Below are 21,310 nucleotides of genomic sequence, written 5' to 3'. Positions count from 1 at the left end.
CATTCGCTGAAAGAAGGAGGAAGCCACAATGATCATGATTGCCGGAAAACATAGTAATAATACGTCTGTTCGACCCATTTCAACGTTCTTATAGGTCGGTCCAATGAAACAATTACTAGTACTTTACTACTACTCGCATTTAATTGGTCATCATGTGAGCAATGTACGTCGGTAATTAGGAATGACAAAATATGAGATAAAATTTTGTTGATTTTAGTACTATGTTTCTCTTCGAGAACGTGAAGCTTGAAGTGGGCCACCCAAGTCTGTGCCATTGTGTTAAATCAACATACGACGCGTGTTGTATTTTACGATGTACTTACCAGCATGGCTACGCTGTTCTGCTCTGTTCTCAACTTGCTTTCTTTCTCTTGGAAAGTTATAACCTTGCATCAACTAGAAGGCAATCAAAGAGACAGAGTCTTTAATAGTTTATTAACACAGCGAATCAGATATTGCAACCAGATGCAAATATCCCCTAAATCGAATTCAAGTTGAACAGCCAGCAACTTCCGTATTATAATAGTGGGTCGCTGTACACCCAGCGAAGATGGCAGGTTTCTGCATAAAATCGAACAATGCATTTACTAAAAGAGCGAACCACTTAGAATAGCGTCCGGATAACTTTCGGAAATTCCGTCGCGTTTCGGAAAGATTTAATTTTCACAACTTTTGAATATTTATTCATACTTTTAGGCTAGTGAGGAGGTTATAATAATTTTTCATTTCACTTTAACTCTGTTTTTTTCACCCCTCAGACCCCTTTGAAAAGTCACTTCTGGCCATTGTAATGGCCACTTTTTTTTTAATGGCCAGAATACCAACCAGAAATTTTTTAATGGTCAAAATATTGGCCAGTATTTTCAAACTGGTAGTTATAATGACCACTATTTTTACACTGGTCAGAATAATAATAATTTTTTATTTAATGATGGAGTGGGTGACAATCTATTTTTTAATGGGTATTATAATGATCATTTTATTTTTCATTACATGAATAAAATGGTCATTTTTTTTTTCATGTCACAGATATACCCGGTAATGGCACATGGGGATTGACAGCTCTTCTCTTTTTCCTCACTCGCTTCAGTTTGCTTCAATTTTAAGCCAGTACAATTGTAGGTAAACGTAAAATACAAGATTTTGAAAAATTTGAAATATGGAATTATATATCTTGAAAAAATATGACGTTTTGGGTTAATTTGTTTTTAAAATCACAACAAATCATGCACTTGATACTGTTGACTTAATAATATATAGTATAATGCAATAGGTTATTATTGAACATAGAAGATGACCCGTTTTCAAAATTCGGCCTAGACCCTTATCACGGGCGCTAACGAAGTGTGTGCAAACATTGAGCCCAGGCTAATCACCCAAAATACCATTGTACTTGATGTCCATTTGAAAATTTAACTATTATATTCATAACTATTCTTATTCATAACTATACTAAACTTGACAATCAATACAAGCACATTCTGTGACATTATTCTTGAGATAAAAATGGACTGACAATGAGACTCTGTACTACATCCTGTTCTTATAAAGGCAATATCCAGCATTTTAATACCTTGAACAAACAAACAAACAAGACATTCACTACTGAACCTTTGAAAAGTGTGCAACCCCCAAAATACTCAGCAACTGACTTTCCACCAAAAAAAGTCACATAAACAGCTGGTTACTCCAAAAAGTCACATAAACAGCGAGTTATTAATCCGAAAAAAGAGCCTGTCTTTATGAGTGGGGTTAAGCTCAAACATAAACAAAATTCCCATTTTAATACTAGTAATGACAAAAAACTAAAGTTTAGTCTTCAAATACACCCAAACTATAACATTTTAAATTGAAACTTTTCATAACATGTGTTATAAACTGTAGAAGTTTATGTTGAAGGGTTGATGGAAGGTGATTTTAAAGTGGCTAAGACACAGTCAACTAAAAAATACCCATGATGCTCTGCTTTATTTTTATATTTTGCTATTTTCTCTATTATGAATGGTTTAATGTGATATGAAAATTATCTGTGAAAAATATTCCACGACTACTGCATGTGTACAAAACTGGGTTGGGTGGTTCAGTAAGTTATATGGGGGAGGGGGTCTAGCATAGAGCTCCATGTGTGTAGCGCTAGCTGACTTAGCAGTGAATGGTATGTTTTTTTGTTCACGGTATTATAATGCTGGACAATAATAGTGTTCATGCTACATGAAGTACTGGCTAAGATTTTAGCTGATGTTTGCATTTTGACTAGACCCAATTGCATCCATGCATTGGGAGGGCCAGTCCTTAGCACGGGGGCTAAGGGGCGCTGTTTACGAACGCAAAATTTCTGCTGCTGACATGTTTCATTCTAATTTATGAAGCGAAGTGCACTGGAACACGAGCGTAGACAGACCGACTTATTTGGATGCACAGGAACAGTATATAACGGCGTTACAGAATGCAGAGTTTTATTAGTGCATGTCGTAGACAGGGAACCAAATTGGCGTTGTTGTATGCTCTACTACAGCGACCCAATCAGTGTGGAAGCGTGTACGGAGTAATTAATGACTGGTGGGATACTACATTATAGTTCCATGGATACTAGTAGACGACTTCCCCAGAAGTCGAAGATATGGTGTTTCGCATGCGCACGCATCCCGTTTTGGGGTGTAACGTAAATTGCACATGTGATATTGCTTTTGAGTGTACCAATCAACATCACAAAAATTCCCTTCTAACAACTATCAGCAAACTAGTATCGGAAGCACCACAATGGTTTTAAAAAAAACAATTGAAAAAACTGGTGATGATATTAATAAAAAAAATAAGCATTATAAATCAATAAAACATGGAAAAGGAATGAAAAAAAATATTAAGGGAGAGAAATATATGGTGGTTGTTTCGATAATTTGTGGTTGGTTTATTTCGGTTAACAGTGTAGTTATGGCACTGTACCATTGCTGTTTAATTGTTTGTTCATAATTGCTGCCTCCCTTGGGAAACAAGTTTGGGTGTTCTTAGCCAGTGCAGAGACCCTCAACACTGTGGCCTGTGCTATAACTGTTGGGCCCTCCTGTGAGTGAACACAATTGGGTATAGCTGATATGCAAACATTTGGGATTCACTTATATCTTAGCCTGTACTTGGTCAAAGTCCCTCTTATGACTATGACTTGGTGTAGCCTGAAACCAGACTACTGTGGATTAGTAAGCAAATAACACCGAATAAACGGCAAGGTAAAGACTATGTCTAAATATAGTAAATACGTACTGCGTGCGTGACTCGAACCGGCGCTCGCGTACGGCACCTAATCGCCTAGCTTCACGCCACTACACGTCTTCCTACTACAGCCAGATCTGAAGGCCTTTGCCGCATTCTGGCCATGCTGTGTGGCGCGTATCGCGTGGACGGGTTTCACGTTCTCTGCACGTAATAAGCTCGGTTATTAAGCTTCCTTTTTTGGGGATGCCCGGTGGCCGAGGGGAAGACGTGTAGTGGCGTGAAGCTAGGCGATTAGGTGCCGTACGCGAGCGCCGGTTCGAGTCACGCACGCAGTACGTATTTACTATAATTAGACATAGTCTTTACCTTGCCGTTTATTCGGTGTTATTTGCTTACTTTACTTCCTATGTCGACAGCAACTATGAGTTTAAAAATTATTTCTCAGTACTTATTCACTGTTAAAATGCTGTACCATTACTTTCACCATCCTACTACAGCCAGATCTGAAGGCCTTTGCCGCATTCTGGCCATGCTGTGTGGCGCGTATCGCGTGGACGGGTTTCACGTTCTCTGCACGTAATAAGCTCGGTTATTAAGCTTCCTTTTTTGGGGATGCCCGGTGGCCGAGGGGAAGACGTGTAGTGGCGTGAAGCTAGGCGATTAGGTGCCGTACGCGAGCGCCGGTTCGAGTCACGCACGCAGTACGTATTTACTATAATTAGACATAGTCTTTACCTTGCCGTTTATTCGGTGTTATTTGCTTACTTTACTTCCTATGTCGACAGCAACTATGAGTTTAAAAATTACTGTGGATTAGTGATGTTTTGTAATGGATTACCTCCCTGATGAGTACATTTAAATAACAATGGAAACTAGCATATCACTGGCAACACATATAAGGATTTTGGCAAATTTTCACCGTTTTGTATGAAACTATTTTCACAACAACATTAATGTTTTACAATAAATTATATCAAACATATGTATAATTTAGTAGTATTAAAACTTTTTAAGTTTTTTTGAATTAAGAATGCACCAATCTTACTAGGAATCTATTCAAATCTAACCCTTAGTATGCTAATTTAATAATGGCTCATCAAAGGTATTGAATTACTGAACACACATCTTTGCATAGTTTCCAAAACTAAAATATTATTTCATGCTCTGGCCCCTCTCATGTAACAGTTTAAGAATACGTACATTATTTAAAATCATTTTAAAAATGCGACTGGAATGTCCAGGCCCAAACTTCTGCTGCTGCAACATCCGTCCATTCTTGCATATACATGCAATTGTTTCTCTGAGATTCTGCATGCAACCAGTTTATTTTTTGAACTGAATAACAGATTCCTAGAAGTTTATTTTGACATTTCCAAATAACACTATATATAATTTAACAATTTCAGGAATAGATTAGATTGCTTGCTATTCCATTAGAAACTCTTACTTCCAAGTGTGATTTTCAACAAGCGTTCATATGTTTAGCTAATCAAAGGGAAACAAAAGCATAGTGACAGGAAGTCAACACAGCAGAAAGTATGACAAAGGTTTACACTTCAAAAATGACTGGAAAGTAAATAATTTATAACCAAAGACCATCTATGCATAAACAACTAAAGATCTGGGAGGTACAGCTTTGCAAAGTAAAAAAGTCATATGGGGGAGGGGGGGTTAAAACATTGCTTCAAACACAGTCCCTCTATCGCTGTGCTTCAAAACATCATCTTAATTATTCAGCTCAGTGTACAAACACATAAAGTACAGAAATTGGATAATTAATGAAAACATTAGACAAAACAAGAATATGTAAGCAATATTAAAAGTATGCCATGTTTTGTTTTGTTTTTGAAAAATCATGATGTAGTGCACAGCCATACAGACTGTTTTAGTGGATAATAATATTTTAGGTTTGCAATGTCATACTCCTCCAGATATTCATCAAGTTTTCTTGAGAGGCGATTAGCTTAAGGAGGGGGCTGTGCAAAATGTTTTTTCTCCTCTTTGTTTTTGTGCTATTCTTTTTCTAGTGTAAAATATTTTTTCTCAAAGATGTAGGCGTGTCAAATTTGTTCATGTTTTTGATCTCTACAGGATTTTTTCAATAATATTTTCCTGTTAATTATTATTAAGAAGATGAAAGATTGTGGAGTGAGTGTGGGTGTGTACAAAAGGGTCAGCAAGAAGAACTATATAAGATAGCTGAAAATCATGAAATACCAGTTGAAAGATGTCACTTTTATTTGAGGGAAAACATAAAAAAAGGAATGTACAGTAACTCTACACACTTGGAACTTTCAAAATCTGTGTGCAAATGTAAAACTGATAAACATGCAAATGCTAAACCATTGCATCCATCAATACTGGTTAAACTTTTTTTCCCCTTAACGTCACGTCCATAAATTCTGGTTCTTCAACTTCTTACGTTCCATTTATATAGTATTTCCTTTTTTTAAATTGTCATTATCTGCAAAAAATAATTCAGATTGCTATTAGCTCACAATGACCAGTTTTTAATTAAGACACTTTGTAATCAATTTTGGAAACAAAAATGTGTGGTGTCTGTGTATTCTGGCATATTTCTGTCCTCACAAATAACAATGTGGATAAAATGACATCTTGTGATATGTCAATTTTTCCCCTATGCAACTCAGATATACTTCCAAAAAGATGATACCCGGTACATTCTGATTGAAAAAATATAAATATCAAATAAAACAGAATAACATCAAATTGTTTCCTAACCGAATATATTAAGGGGTTGTGCCATATATACACACAGTTCATCTCTTGAGAGACTAGGACAGTACACAGTCCCTCTGTGGACAGTACATAGCTGTACTTGGGAACCTAATTTCTGAGAACAATAGGGGGATTTAACTTCCTACAAGAGACAAAAGAATGTTATGTAACAATGCAGCTGCATGATTTTGTCTTTCAAAGTAGGAAGTTGTGTACATACAAAATTATAGAGTCCCTCCACAATGGGAATGCCACCATGCATGTACAACTTCATCGATCCCCAGGTACTTTCACAAAATAAATAAATGTATTATAATTATGATCCAATACAATACCATATTTGCTCTAAAATTACATTTGTGGATACTAAATCATGAAAATATTACATATTTCGACCGTTGAAGATCCCTGTAATTTACCTAAGCGCATGTGCTGCTAATAGAGTAATTATGTTAAGTGTAATATTGTTTCTATATTTTTTTTCAAAATCAAAAAAATGCTATTAAAAATATAAAAACAGTTTAGTTTGAAAAGTGAAATAATGGTATTCGGATGGTTATGATTTAAGCATGACCTTAGAAAACAGGGTCATGCAACTTCTGTCTGAGACAATGTGCAATGTGGGTTATAACCTCCTGTATAATCTCATTAATACATATACATGTACCTAGAAGATTTATACATCTGAAACAGTTTTTACTAGTATTCCCATTAGTCAGTGTATAACAAGTGCACTATGCTATATCTGTTCTAAATATGATGAAAAATCCACTTGTTATAATGACACAAATTTTCTTGGTCATTGTTTACTTTTAGGCAGTTTTGTTTCCTTGCAGAGAAAACTTACCATTTTTGTTTCCCTTTCCTGATTTCATAGTGGAATAAAAATTGTTAATTTTTAGTTTCACTCGCATCAATATAATGGACTTGGCTATTCAAGTTTTGATCAAATTTAATTTTTCTGATTATATTCCAACCACAAAATTGTCTCATTTTGTGTAGCTACACCCTGGCAGCCATGTTTGGCTTATGAAATAGAAAAAGATGTAACAGTGGTGTTGACATAGCTTTATTATCAGTTTCTCTAAGGTGTTAATTTGGGTAGAGGATTATAACTAAGGTTACATGAAAGGGGTAGCCACAGTAGTATGTCCCTGTTCTCTAAGGTCTATGATTTAAGTAATGTTATACATGTATAGACTAAATATTTTTTTGTCCCAGTTGAGCCAGAGTACCCATGATCAATTTGGCTGACCCAGAAACGCCCAGGACATTTACTGACTGAATATTACACCTTCATTATATTTTGTTTAAGTCTCGCCCATTTGCCCCCTGTATCTTCAATAGTAGTGTTCATGCTACACAAAGTACGGGCTAAGATTTAAGCTAATCTCATATGTTTGAGTTCATGCACAGAAGGAAACAATGGTTAGCACGGGGTAAGGAATGCCCAAACTTATTAAGAATAGGCAAAATCTTCAGAAATTTTAACTATGAGTGCTCAGTAAGAGTAACTAGGAAAGTTAGTTCTACAGTTATAAAACAATACCAAAGCAAATTCAGAAAGTGCAAATTGCAGAATAACAGGAAGTAGCACAGTCTCATCATCGGTACATTTTTTCTTGAGTCAATCTCTCTATATGTGTTAGCGTTGATTGTCATGCAGGAAATGGCACACCAAAATAAAAAGTTATGAATATAGTAGTAAATCTCCTAAATGAACGTTAAATACAATGGTTTTTTTAGCCGAGCTAAGCGTTCATGCATGTTTTGTTTTGCCTGTGCTAAGGCTTTGGACTGACCAGATTTACTCTGTACCTAGTATTTCTTAGCCTGTATTCATGCACATTTTTTTAGCACAGGGTAATGTATTGGACCTCTTAGCCTTTGCTAAAGAGCTCTACGTGAATACTACGAATAAGTGTCTTCTGTTTATTCCTACTTTAGGTGCATCCATTCAGGTTCACTTCCCTTTTATATTGATCTCTACAACTCATTCAAATCAAATTGGGCTCAAAGATGAGCAAAGAATATTAGATTCAATTGAAATTTAGTTTAAATCCATGCTAAATTAAAAGTTATTTTGATTATGAGGTTTACTTTTTTCTTTTGTGCGCAAAGAAAAATGAACTGTTGCACACTGTAGGCATATATCATCTATACTAGTTTACAGGAAAAAGGGATTCTGTATGGTATTTTATGTTATGGGCATAATATATACATGTATAGTTAATACATGATTACTAAATTAGATTTCCCAGTGTACAGTATACTATTGCTGGTATTGTCTGAAGAGAAAAAAAAAACAATATACATAGTCTTCGAAAATTTAAAAAAAAAACATTTTGCAGTCAGTTAAATTATTTTATTAAAATAATTTGAAAACATTGCCATGAATGGAAACAAATTTACGTTGATGTTTTTTTGCAGATTTCAGGAGTTGGAAATAACCTTTGTTTATACTTTTCTTGTATTAACAAACATAGGAGCTAATTCTCATTAACACCTACTTGAGCTTGTTGTTTGACAATTATGAATAATAATGAAGCATTACTTACACAGTGTGCCATGACTAAACAAAAACGAAAGCCCCAAAAGACTATCCTGCTACATAAACAACAAAAGTATCTAATATTGTATTGAAGTCATTGTAAAATAATTACAAATTCATACCTTGATGTGCCAGTTGCAGTACTGCAATCGTCCTATGATTCAACACCATCTAAATACTCCGCAGGTTATGCAGTCCACCAGCAGTCACTGGCATCAGCGTTACTATGAAATTTCACTGGGGATCGAGGCAATATTCGCGAAATTTCATTTAAGTGTACTTGCAAGCTTCAGTAAAACTTGGGAAAAATAAATTCCCACACGTATATTGAGCTCACTCGAGGTAGCAGGCTGTTTTCTGGGCCATTATATTTAGAGACATGAACAAAAATACTGGTCATTTTATGTATGTAATGAAAAATAAAATGACCATTATACTGCCCATCAAAAAAAAAATGTTCATCAACTCCATCATTTAAAAAGCAATTGTAATTATTCTGACCAGTATAAAAAACATGGGTCATTAAAACCGCCATTTTAAAAACACTGGTAAATATTTTGGCCACTTAAAAAATTCTGGTCAATACTCTGGCCATTAAGAAAATAGTGGCCATTATAATGGCCAGAAGTGACTTTTTAAAGGGGTCTGAGGGGTGTAAAAACAGTGTTAAAGTGAAATGAAGAATTATTATAACCTTCTCACTAACCTAAAAGCACAAATAAATATTCAAAAGTTTTGAAAATTAAAACTTTCCGAAACGCGACGGAATTTCCGAAAGTAATCCGGACGCTGTTTTAGGTATTAGATAAATTCACTTAGATCTTATTTTATCCAAGGTAGACAATCAAACATTTCAGAGCGTTATTGAGCCACTCAGCGTGAAAACTCTTCCTTGACAGACCCACTCACAGAAAGCAGTCACTTTTGATACACTCGTACAAAACGCAGGTGACTGTTTATTTTTAGAAATTATTACATGGCAACGGACTTTGTATCGCAAATGGCATCGTCCGAATCGCACGGTTTGTTGGTGCTGACTCATTTCCGACTCCACCAACCCGTGCGGGATAGCCTGGTTAAACGCGTATTTTATGTTAAACAAATGGCCAAGTTTGATTGGATGTGCCCGTTGGAAAGGCGCCCAATCAGACGCTGTGTAACATTACGTGGTAAGCTAAAGAAAAAAATGTCGGCAATGGATGTGTGGCACGTTTACTTCAAAATTCTTCTAGTAACCGTGCGTGTAGCGTGTGTTTAGGTTGTTTGCCGAACCTCAAAAACCGACGCTGCATTATTTCACCCAGTTTTCCACAATATATTTGCCAACGTTGCAGGCTGTTTGTGGCATACTTCGTCAGCAAAGTGACAAATATTTATGTCGACCATGTTTTAACAAAGTAATGAACTGTCAATCTCAGAAACTCCACTCGACTGATCATTCAAGAGTTGAACTGTTGCACAATTTTTGTGAGTTGCCACTCCCTGTCCTCGTTGCAGCAAACACATCTTTGTTCAGATGGTAATGCCTCAATAGCATCGGTTAGGCTTTTTATCCTGTCTGCTTGGGTTGCCATATAAAAAAAAACGCTCTACTGTATTTTGATACAAAATAGATGATTGTCTGTTTATTTTAGTCGCTTCTCCCCTCCTTGTCGTTAAGGGCGCCCATTAAATACACACTGTAGTGGTTGAATCTGCTAAGGGTTTTTTGAAGGGTTGACCCGAAACAAATGTTCCTTGGACGGCGAAGATGCGTAACAGGTACCACGCTGGACTATACTCTGTGTACAAAACGCGAAGTCATTATTTGTATAACCCTGTCTCCAGTCAGTAAATGAAGTGCTAAAGCGGCGTGATTCCCCATGACTGGAGATCTACATAACAAGTTTCATTGAAATCTGGATAGCGGTTCTTCAGATGTCATTGTAATGTACGCATATGTACGCATACATGGTCACTCATTTAATATCCTCTATAAATGTAATACAGTCGTCGCGCCGCGTCCTGTTCGATATGGGACTCATAGCGACGTATACAACGCGTGTAAAATACATTGTTTATTTACATGAAATTCGAACACGCGCTGCGCGACGACCACCGCGCTTTAAAGTAGCATTCAGCCTTCGTAATGTTGTTATAACTCCATATATAGAGTCTATTGCGGATAGCGAGAAATCGACCCGAAACAGACAGCGACTGGAGGGAATATTATTTTTCGATGGGCCACCCGTAAACAACTTCAAGACCCGAACGTCAGCTACTCGGCTTTGATATTGAAATCAGTTGACCTAGGGAGTCTCGAGGTAATGTGAAAGCGAGGCTCACAGCAGACACCGCAATTTTTTGCTTTTATCGTGTGTATGTTATTTTGGAATTCGTCATGCCCACAGGGGCCTGACGATCTATTCGTGTCAATACATGGACGTCTATGCCTCGGTACAGGAAATTATATAATTAATACAGTTTGGTAATATAAAGCAAGCATACTTCATTAAATTGAAGTATCAACGCTCCGAAACCCCGAAAATCACTAATAGTGTTTTCCGGCCGATCAGCCTGCACTATATATATGACAAGGGAGGAAACAAAATATGCACACATTTTTTTAGCTGTCGAAAATCATACCTTGAAATACAAAATACTTTGTCCAAACCAGTTATGAGTGCTTATGGGACACTGGGCTTTTACAAAATGTCGCCCGATTACATATAAATCATATAATTTCCCAGACTTCACACATTTATGACGAAATTTGACAAATTCTGTTACTCATAGCGTCGTGTTATAATTTCCACTTAGGGAGGGGCACAATGGATTACGTAAAGCCGATGAAATATTCATACAGTATATAAACATTGCGATCGCCATTGGGTGGGTTGCATCTAAATTTACCTTTCCTCAAACTTTTAAAAAAATGTATGACGCAGTTTTTCACGATCTCGGTGAAATGGACCGTGCGAAGTTAGACGACTGTTGTATGTTAAACAGGGTCGCGGACAGGAAGTTGCACATCGCCGCACCGTGACTTAGGCCAGCAACTAATTTGCAAAAAACATCAACATTGACTTGTCAATCAAAGAGCAACGTAAACAAACTTTCGGAACTATTAATCACATTCGCGTGCCTCTGTTCCCTATATTTTAAAATCGATTTTTGAGTATGTTCCAGCATTGACAATGCTCTGAAATTTTAACACTATCTACCCAAGACTGTCTGGATGAGAAAAAGTGCTCACGAACTTGCGTCTATACCTTAAATATAATACAAAGTCAACCATAAGTGCCTTTTTTCAATGTTTTTTTTTAATAACCCAATAGAACTTACATTTAAGACATGTCATGTTATATATATATATATATATATATATATATATATATATAACCAGCTAGTGAAACCTTCACAGTGTATTAAATCGTTATTTTGAATTCTCAGGGCGGACATCCGGGCATTTTCACCACCTGGGAACCATCACGGTGAAAACAAAGGCCGAAAACTTTCAGAAATCTATACTTTGGGATTGTTGTTGAGACTCCCCTGAACAGTGTAACAAGATTACTCCTGCATATCCAGCATTTACCTATATAATTTAGCTAGTTTCACCGGCTCTTCGACCGGCGTTCCACAGCAGATCGCGCAGAGCCCATAGAAACACATCAGGGAAACACATGGTACAGTGGTGCGCGTCTTAGCAACGTGGAACGTTTTATGACGTAGCTCCGCCCCGGGGATAAACGTGTTTTTGTCATTTGACCATTGTTGTTCAGGCCATTCATTATTTTCTGTATATCCAAGTTCTACTTTTACTACTAATCCCCTTAAATATTTTCTGTAAAATGTGACAATATTTTGAAGGAGGGTCGGAAGGTCCAATGACTCCATCATCAACCCCAGACAGTTGAAGCGACAGCAAATAAGATTCCTACGAACAATATACATCTTTCTTTGTATAGTCGCAATGTTGCAGGACAATAAATCAGTTTGGATTAGTTCATAGTAAGATGAAGAGTTTAAGTTTTTTTATTCAATTTAAAGAAATCCTTGCTCGTGTAACAATATAATTAAATGTGCTACGAGTTTCTAATGGAAATATGCAAGTACTTGATTGGTCGTAAAAGTACTTCGTGTGTGCGCTGAACATCTATTGACTTTAACCTCATTGCTCCTTCACTGACTGTTGGAATTTTCATCTCCTAGATATTTTTTATTTTATAAAACAACAATGATTGCATTTATTGGAGAAAAATCTGAAAAGTATATTAAGAATATTTTATGATGAAATGTATTCCATATTCACACCAATTATAGGTAACATAAGTCTTTGTCTTAGTGTTACACATGTATAATTAATTAATTTGAAAAATACTTCTTAACAGAACTTATGTATCATGGATACGAAATTTATATGATATACCTAAACCGGACAAAAATAGAACAAGTATTTCACTGTCATATCACATACATACAGTACTCCTCATTGAACAAGTGGCTGCAGTCCCAAATTCAATACATCTATAAGATCAAAAACACCATTTGTTATCAGATTAAAGTTCAGTTTTCCTTGCATCATCACAGACAAGTATTATCAACTCCGAGAAGTGCATGGAGATATCAAATAACCACAGATAATTTGTCAATACTGCAAAATTACTGCTGTGCAGTAATACTCGATGTACTAACACTCAACATTATGATACTGGTAATTCAGAAATTACCCTGAACGATCATATGTAATATGGGCATCGATCACGCTTTTCGACCAACCAACCAATGGAAATCGTGCAATGGGGAGTGCAATAATCGATATTTGGCGAGTCGCACGAACCCGTCGCAGACCTCATACAAATCTGACATTAGTTGTACGCAACTGGTTCGAAAATCATTGTCTGGTTGTCGTAGCCAGTAATAATCTCCTTACCTAAAAGACGGGGTGTAATTTCTTGCAATCAGTCGTTTTTAGTCGTTTTTACAGACAGGGTAACAGGGTATATCGAAACAAGTACCCAGCCCAACACCCTTACATACCGTGACCCTCACTATGTTGTACGCTACTTAGTGCGTTCGAAAATCAATGTCAGGCTGTCGTCGCCAGTAATAATCTCCTTACGTGAAAGACGCGGTGTGATTTTTTGCAGTCAGTCGTGATTATATTGAAGCAGGCACCTAACCCAACTTTTTAAAGTTGTAGTTATGACGTCGTCTCACTGGGGTCAGTTTTAGAAAGTAAACGAGTGGCCGATGACATCGTTAAACGGAATTGCATAATTTGCCCTCAGGTAACCTCTGCGTATGTTCTTATTCTATGAACAAACACACACAGCAGTATAACAAAAATATCTTCAATGGCGTTTTTATGGTTGTTAGTTGTTTTGTTTCATGAATTATTTTGATTCTAAATGCTAGCTCGTCGAATTTTCTTCAAGTTTGGTGTGTGTTATTTGCCGTATGTCACGGATTTTTGTTCCTGGTCCTTTTCTTAACCCTTATTCTCACTAAGCGTACTTTAAATATATCGACTTTTATTTGCAACCCCATTTGGCGTCGCACCTTTGTGTTTCGCAAGTCTTTTGGACCATGACTCTTTTGTGTCGACAAAAATCCTAATGTCTGAAAATAGCAAATGTAAAGACAACAAAAGTCTCACAAATGACTAAAATACCATCACTAAAGACCGGCGAAAGAAGAGATATGGACCCACAGCTGCAGTTGTACCATAACTGGTACCACGCTGAACTATACAAAACATGTTTAACGCCGCGGCGAAGCCATCATTTGTATAACCCTGCCGTCAGTCAGTAAATAGGAGTGCCAACGCGATGTGATTTCTCTCTGAATGGATATTGTACTAGCTCACGGGTTGTATGTCAGTCCTAGGACTACCTGAACCAATTGAAATGAAAATGCTAACGTAATCGTAATGTCACTTTTGAAACAATTATAATGATAACATCAAGCCTTTGAATACTAGATACATAGATACGTAGGTAAAAATGTTCCAACTTGTACAATATTAGGGGATTGTGAGAGGATGCCCTTATTTTGTTACCATGTTAAAAGATGTATGAAATATTGGTTAAAAATTACTAGCATGGATGAAAAAAGTTTACCCCCAACAAAACTTATTGGATGCTACTTTTACTGGACGAAAAAGGACAAAGGTCATGGGTCACAGAAATAAAAAAAAATATTTAAATATGGATTTGGTTATGTCTGGTTTAATCAAGGGGTGGGGGACTCTGATATGTTCTTGTACAAATTTTGTGAACGGGTCAAAGATATTGGAATTACAGATTGGTGTATACGCAGTATTATAGGCAATACAAAACAAAATTTGGGATTGAAAACTATGTAATTGCCACAATTAACATTGCGCAGAGCATTCCTTAGAAATAGAAAGAGGCTGACATAATAATATTCCTAGGGAGGGCCGTATTTGTCATTTGTGCCTGCAAAAAATTGATGATGAATATCATTTTTTACTAAAATGCACTGAATGGGACACAATCAGAAAAATGTATCTCCCAAATGAGACACAACCCCCAAATTTGAATACTCTAGTACAACTATTAAGTTCCTCTAAAAGCCAAATCATTAACTCGTTAGCTCTATTTATTTATAAGTGTTTTTTAATCAAAGATCAAATGAGAATAACCTAATAAGCTTGTATGTATATAAATATTAATATCCCCATCACATTATTATATTAGTGCTTATATTATCTATTGACGCCCTCTTCATCTATATTTTTATACATATTTTGTAACATAAATTTATTTCTTGTCAATAATTAATTTGTATGATTGTAATGGGCCGGAGGCCATTATACAATTAATAAAAAAATTATAAAATACATATATTGTATACTATTGTAGTCTTTAACACTTACAAGTATGTACCAGGTCTTATTAAAAAGTATTTTAGATATCATTGGAAAATCGGTTATGCGAATTTAGGTAATCAGTATCCACCGATTTTAGTCCCAAAATATTCAAGTATATGTATTGTCATCGGAAGCTATGTACCAGGTTTTATTGGAATGAGATGATTAGTTATTGAGATATCGGTGAAAAAGCTGAAATTAAATTATTATTCAAATTAGGTGCACTATTTCAATCAAACATAATTAAGGTGTGCGTGATATCACAGAGCATATATGTACGAGTTACCAAAACAGAATCACAAAATGTGCATGGAGAAAGCGGTTTATAAATATAATCTTAAATTCATTGTATTACATATCAAAATATAATAGAGTATTTTGTAACAAAGGGGAGATTAAGGTAGAGATGCAAATTGGGAGACTATATTTCTAATTGGCTTTCTAATAAAAATATTTACAATTCGAGGGAAACTGACCGTCCGCGAGGTCTCAATCTTTCGTGAAAACTGTCATGGCGTCGTGTTATCAATTCCACTGAGGGAGGGACACAGTGGATTACGTAAAGCCGATGAGATATTCATACAGTTATATATTTTAGTACACAATGGCTATTCGCAGTTTTTACTACTCAATCACCCAAACGTCGGTGAAACAAATTCGAAATGAAGTCACATTGGAAGGGGAAGTATTGTAAATCGAGGCAGGTTTCATTCAACTACAGACGAGACAGGTCGATGCAAATTAAACAAACCCTGACCTCTGGAAATACCTCATTCATGGAGTTCCTTACAACGTAGACATCGCTACAGATGCATGCTAGCTGACAAAGGGGTTTCCGATTAAGGTAACCAAGATGGCATCAAAGAGTGCATAATTTTTCCGCGGCGTTTAAAAACAACATCTCATTGCCGATTTTTTGTAATTTCCAGGGTATTTTTTTATTTTTAATTAACCGAGCATTTTATGTTTGTGTATTTTGACACTTATCGATGACAGCAACAGCTGTGTTGTTTGTCAATTTACTTCAGTGTTAAAATGCCATTGGAGTAAAAATGTGTGGAATTTTTTTTTTAGTTTCGCCCACAGTGCGAAAAAGCTTGAAATCTATGTACCAAGAAAACAAAAGAAATTGTGGCCTTGTTTTGCGCGAAAATTAAATCGCCCTATCGACGCAACCTCCTACATGAAAATAAATGAAAAATCAATTTATTTAAGGGTGAAAAAGTTTACTTATCAGTTACAAGTGTATGTTTTGTTTCATTCCGCTTGCATGCTTGGAAGCGTCTACGTCTTGTCTGTTTTTGTAGTTTGCTAGTTGATCGTGCTTGAGGTAAGTAAACAGAGAGCCAGGACAGGAAGTCGCACACCGGCTGCTCCGTAACTGAGGCCAGCAATCATTTGCATATAACATCAACAGTGACTTGTCAACCAAAGAGAAAAGGCAAAAAAACTTTCGGGACTTTTAATTACATACGCGTGCCTCGGTTCCCTATATTTTAAAATTGATTTTTAGTATATTCCAACAATGACAATGCTCCGCAATTTTAACACTATCTAGCCAAGACTGTCTAGGTAAGAAAAAGCAAAAAAAAATTCACTCTGAGTGCCCACGAACCAGCATCTCTACCAACAAAATTAAGAACTTCATCTTCACAACTTGAATTTATATCTATCGAATTGATACAATTGTTATAATTTGGTAGCGATAATGATTTTATTTTTATCACAGCAGATTTCTTATGAATCGCGTGAAATTAATCGACACTGCATAGATTAAATATTTAGATTTCTGAGCTTAACACCAGGGACAACATAACATATATTATTAGGGAATAATTGTTAGTACTATTTTAATCCTTTTACGGAATCGGAGGATTACAACTGAGTCGATTACAAACTGCAATGATTGTAGCTGCCACCAAAGAATAAAAAATACAGATTATAAAATATGCACCCACGACTCACAAAACGGAAGTTACACGCATCATTCTATAGAAGACCAATGTTACTATCAGTTACCATTCTCACTTTACGGAGTACCCATCGAATTTCTATTATAACGTAATATTATATTTTCATCGTTCGAACTAAAGAGAATGGCTGCTTTCTGGCATTATTTGCGATACAAGAATGCAAGTTGTGTGTCGATAATATCCGAAAATAGAAATTTTATGAACAAAAATGACTAAAATATCACCCCAAAGACCGAATACCGGCACAAAAAGAGCTATGAACTCAGAGCTAAACATTGTACTGCCTAATGCCCATCATAAAACATAAAATAAGAAAATGATCATACACTCACAACAGAACACCTGTTTAGTGTGGCATAGGACATTTTATGAATTCTGTGATTTCTTTGAAAAGACGTTAAATTATATACTAAATTCCTCTGTGGCGAAAATGTGTTCTGGCCTCCTTGGCCGCGCCGCATGTTTGCAGCGCATAAATTAAGCCAGTTTTGATTTTTAACTAAGCTTGAAAATGAGTTTTACTAACCAAAAAGTGGAATTGCATTGAAACTGGAAATTGTAACTGGAAATTAATTAATCCCTGCATATTTTCAGAAATACGCACAATTGTAGAAGATATGCGTCCAGTGTACGGTGTACAGATACTTCCTGGCGTCAAAGTTAAGACCAAGTAAACCAAAGCTAATTCTGTACAAGAGGTAAAAAGTACTGCTACAGTCTCATTGCAAGCCTAATATTTTCTGTGTGAAAATCGGCCGGAAGTGTGTTCCGAAATACCATCGCCGTCACATGTACAATGTTCACGGCTTTGCAGACGCAAATTGTAATAACGGTTGTGATATTTGTAATAATTAACTGAATACGAATTATGCATCTCGTAATAAATCTCGATACGTAACTGTATTGTAGTAAGAAAAACTTACAAATTTTGTATAAATGTTAATAAATTATAATACAAATGTTCATACAATGTCATATGTACATTTTGTAAAAATTAAATCGACAGAAAAATAACATCATTAATACGTAATGTGATTGCTTTTAAAAGTGTTCCTCCTATTTAAAACCCTTGTCCGTTATTTATAGTTACCATAACACTCGCTGCACGCACATGCTTTTTAAACGTTTTCATTTTGCATCGAACGAATGCTTTTGTGTGTGTGATACTTAAAGGGGAAGCCAAGCCAAACAACACATTGACCCCCAAAGAAAAAGCTCCACAAATGTAGGAGAATGCAATTTACAGTTTTTTATATCACTTTTCATTCTCTAGATATTCAACATTTCATCAGTATTATGTAGTCAGCCATCTTGATTCTCAAGCAAAGGATCATGGGTAAAGTATGACATCACAGAGTCTGTTGTCAGAAATTGAGAAAATGATTTCATCTATAACATGGGGAATACTGATGCGAATTAGTTCAAATTTTCGTTATGCATATAACTCTTGTATATGATTATAGTAATGTAAATTAGAATGTTACAAATACACATAAAGTGAAGATATTGCCAAAAACGTTAAAAAAATAAAAATCGTTAATTTCGTTATGAAATATAGAATGACACTTTTTTGTCCACTTTTTATGGTCAACAAGTAATATATCACCTATATAACCTACTCACAACGGTAAATTGTATACAATATAAGGAAATTTGAGCATTTGGTAGAAAAACATAAAAATAAATATTTTCAGTTCCGTTTCCATGACAACTATTTTATAAGCATGTTTGGCACCAGTACATGTATGCTACCCTGTTCTAAACTTTCAGCCAATTTAAAGTTCAACTTTTGAAGTTATAGATGAAATCATTTTCTCAATTTCTGACAACAGACTCTATGATGTCATACTTTACCCATAATCCTTTGCTGAAGAATCAAGATGGCGATCTACATAAATTGATGAAAAATTGAATATCTAGAGAATGAGAAGTGATATAAAAAACTGTAAATTGCATGTCCTTACATTTGCCGAGCTCTTCCATCGAGGAGTATTATGTTGTTAGCCTTGACTTTCACTTTAAAGCGGGAGGGTCGTCACCTGCGCATGCGCGGTAATTGATTCCTAAGCGACGATAACGACACACGCTAAAAACGCAAAGGTTCATGGGTAGACGCTTGTTTGTAAACAATGGAACGCTATGGCCATATGAGCATGCGCAGGTGACTACTCCCGCTTTAAGCAAATTTTAGTTTACGATAAATCATAAATTAGAAACATGTAGTATTAAACAAATAGTGAAAGTTACGTAATGTATCTTTGAAAAAAAAAATGACTAACTTCGTTCACACTTGCAATACCGACAACATCTGTTACACCGTCACCGTCACACCAATTACTGTTGACGTTTCTATTTCGTTTCTAGAAATGTCAAAAATATCATAATAGCATAAATAACAAAAATGGCAACACATCATTTGTATTAATTTGGACAGCGGGAACAATAAAAAAAATAAAGTTCGTATCTTGTAACTTGTTTTGTTCGTTATAAATACAGTAGTCTTTTAAACACCAGTGGTTACCATAGCATGAATTCTAGATGAAAGCAAACGAAACTTAACATGAGGGGAGGCAAGGGGGTAGCTGGTACAGTTTTACGGGAAATAAAAAAGGCTTTTTACAATTTACAAGGAGGAAAAAAATACGTTTTTACAGTTTACAGTGTTAAAAAATGGAACATTGAATGGTTCGAAGAGCTCTCAATTGCTGCGTGTGTAGAGACGCATGCGCATACTACCCTCGTAATGCTCTTCATTCGGTTAGAGGGCCTTTTACGTCTTGACATTTTGTTGTGAATTGTGTCATGTAGTCGTTTTACAGTTTTTAAAATGTAATTTCCCTGGATTATTCTTTACGATTCTTTTATTTCGATGTAAATTCTTGTACGTACCGAGAAAATGACACATTTTTACAGTGTACGAAAAAAATATTAAATTGATTACGCTGTACGTCTAGCCTGTGATTACAGAATTACGGAATTTATTTTTTCAATTTACGTTGTACGAACCAAAAAATATTGCAATTACGTTGAACGAAAATAACCCTTGCCCCCCCCCAACATGTAACGAAGTAGCGCCAATAAAACCTCTGTTTGTATGAAACTGACTACGACACTTTGGTGAACTTTGTGTAACATCGTTCTATAAGGCTTGCAATAAACCCTTACACCTTAAATAAAGTAGTATGAGCTCTCCACAGAGTACAATAATCGACATTCGGTGAGTCGCACAATCGCGACGCAGTTGGTTTTTAGACCCCATACAAACCTTACTTTAGTTAAACGCAACTGGGTTCGAAAATCAATGTCAGGCTGTCGTCGCTAGTAATAATCTCCTTTACCAAAAAGACGCGGTGTAATTTCTTGCAATCAGTCGTTTTTATAGACAGGGTATATCGAAGCAAGTACCCAGCCCAACCCCCTTACATACCTCACTATGTTTTACGCCACTTAGTGCGTTCGAAAATTAATGTCAGGCTGTCGTCGCCAGTAGTAATCTCCTTACGTGAAAGACGCGATGTGATTTCTTGCAGTCAGTCGTTATATTGAAGCAATATTGAAGCAAGTATCCAACCCAGTAGAAATGGACGCTTAGTCGATTACATCATCAAAAGACATTGTATGACCCGAACTCGGGTAATCTCTGTCTGCTTACGTTCTTAGTCTACGAAGAAACGCACACAGCAGAATAACTAAGATTGTGCACCCCCTGTTGATGAGGTCGGATTTCCTCTGTCTGCTTACGTTCTTAGTCTACGAAGAAACGCACACAGCAGAATTACTAAGATTGTGCCCCCCCCCCCTGTTGATGAGGTCGGATTTTCTCTGTCTGCTTACGTTCTTAGTCTACGAAGAAACGCACACAGCAGAATAACTAAGATTTTGCACCCCCCTGTTGATGAGGTCGGATTTCCAGCACTGTATGGTCGGGAAATATCCCGGAATTCCAACTGTATATGGAGA

At 36.1% G+C, this 21,310-nt stretch overlaps 2 long non-coding RNA genes across 2 annotated transcripts; both read right to left on the bottom strand.

The window, feature by feature from the left end:
- Nucleotides 1-325: 325 nt before the first annotated feature.
- LOC146750369 (uncharacterized) lies at nt 326-20,920 on the bottom strand. The gene is made up of 3 exons (XR_014929710.1): nt 20,778-20,920; nt 19,630-19,710; nt 326-396 (listed from the first exon to the last, which is right to left on the bottom strand). It is a non-coding gene; the product is annotated as an uncharacterized LOC146750369 (long non-coding RNA).
- On the bottom strand, nt 5,431-6,088 carry LOC146750370 (uncharacterized). The gene is made up of 2 exons (XR_014929704.1): nt 5,953-6,088; nt 5,431-5,674 (listed from the first exon to the last, which is right to left on the bottom strand). It is a non-coding gene; the product is annotated as an uncharacterized LOC146750370 (long non-coding RNA).
- Nucleotides 20,921-21,310: the final 390 nt, after the last annotated feature.

The sequence above is a fragment of the Saccoglossus kowalevskii genome, chromosome 1 (genome assembly GCF_978046115.1).
Source record: "Saccoglossus kowalevskii chromosome 1, keSacKowa6.1, whole genome shotgun sequence".
NCBI classification, from domain to species: Eukaryota; Metazoa; Hemichordata; class Enteropneusta; family Harrimaniidae; genus Saccoglossus; species Saccoglossus kowalevskii.
This window is presented reverse-complemented; position numbering and strand designations above follow the sequence as displayed.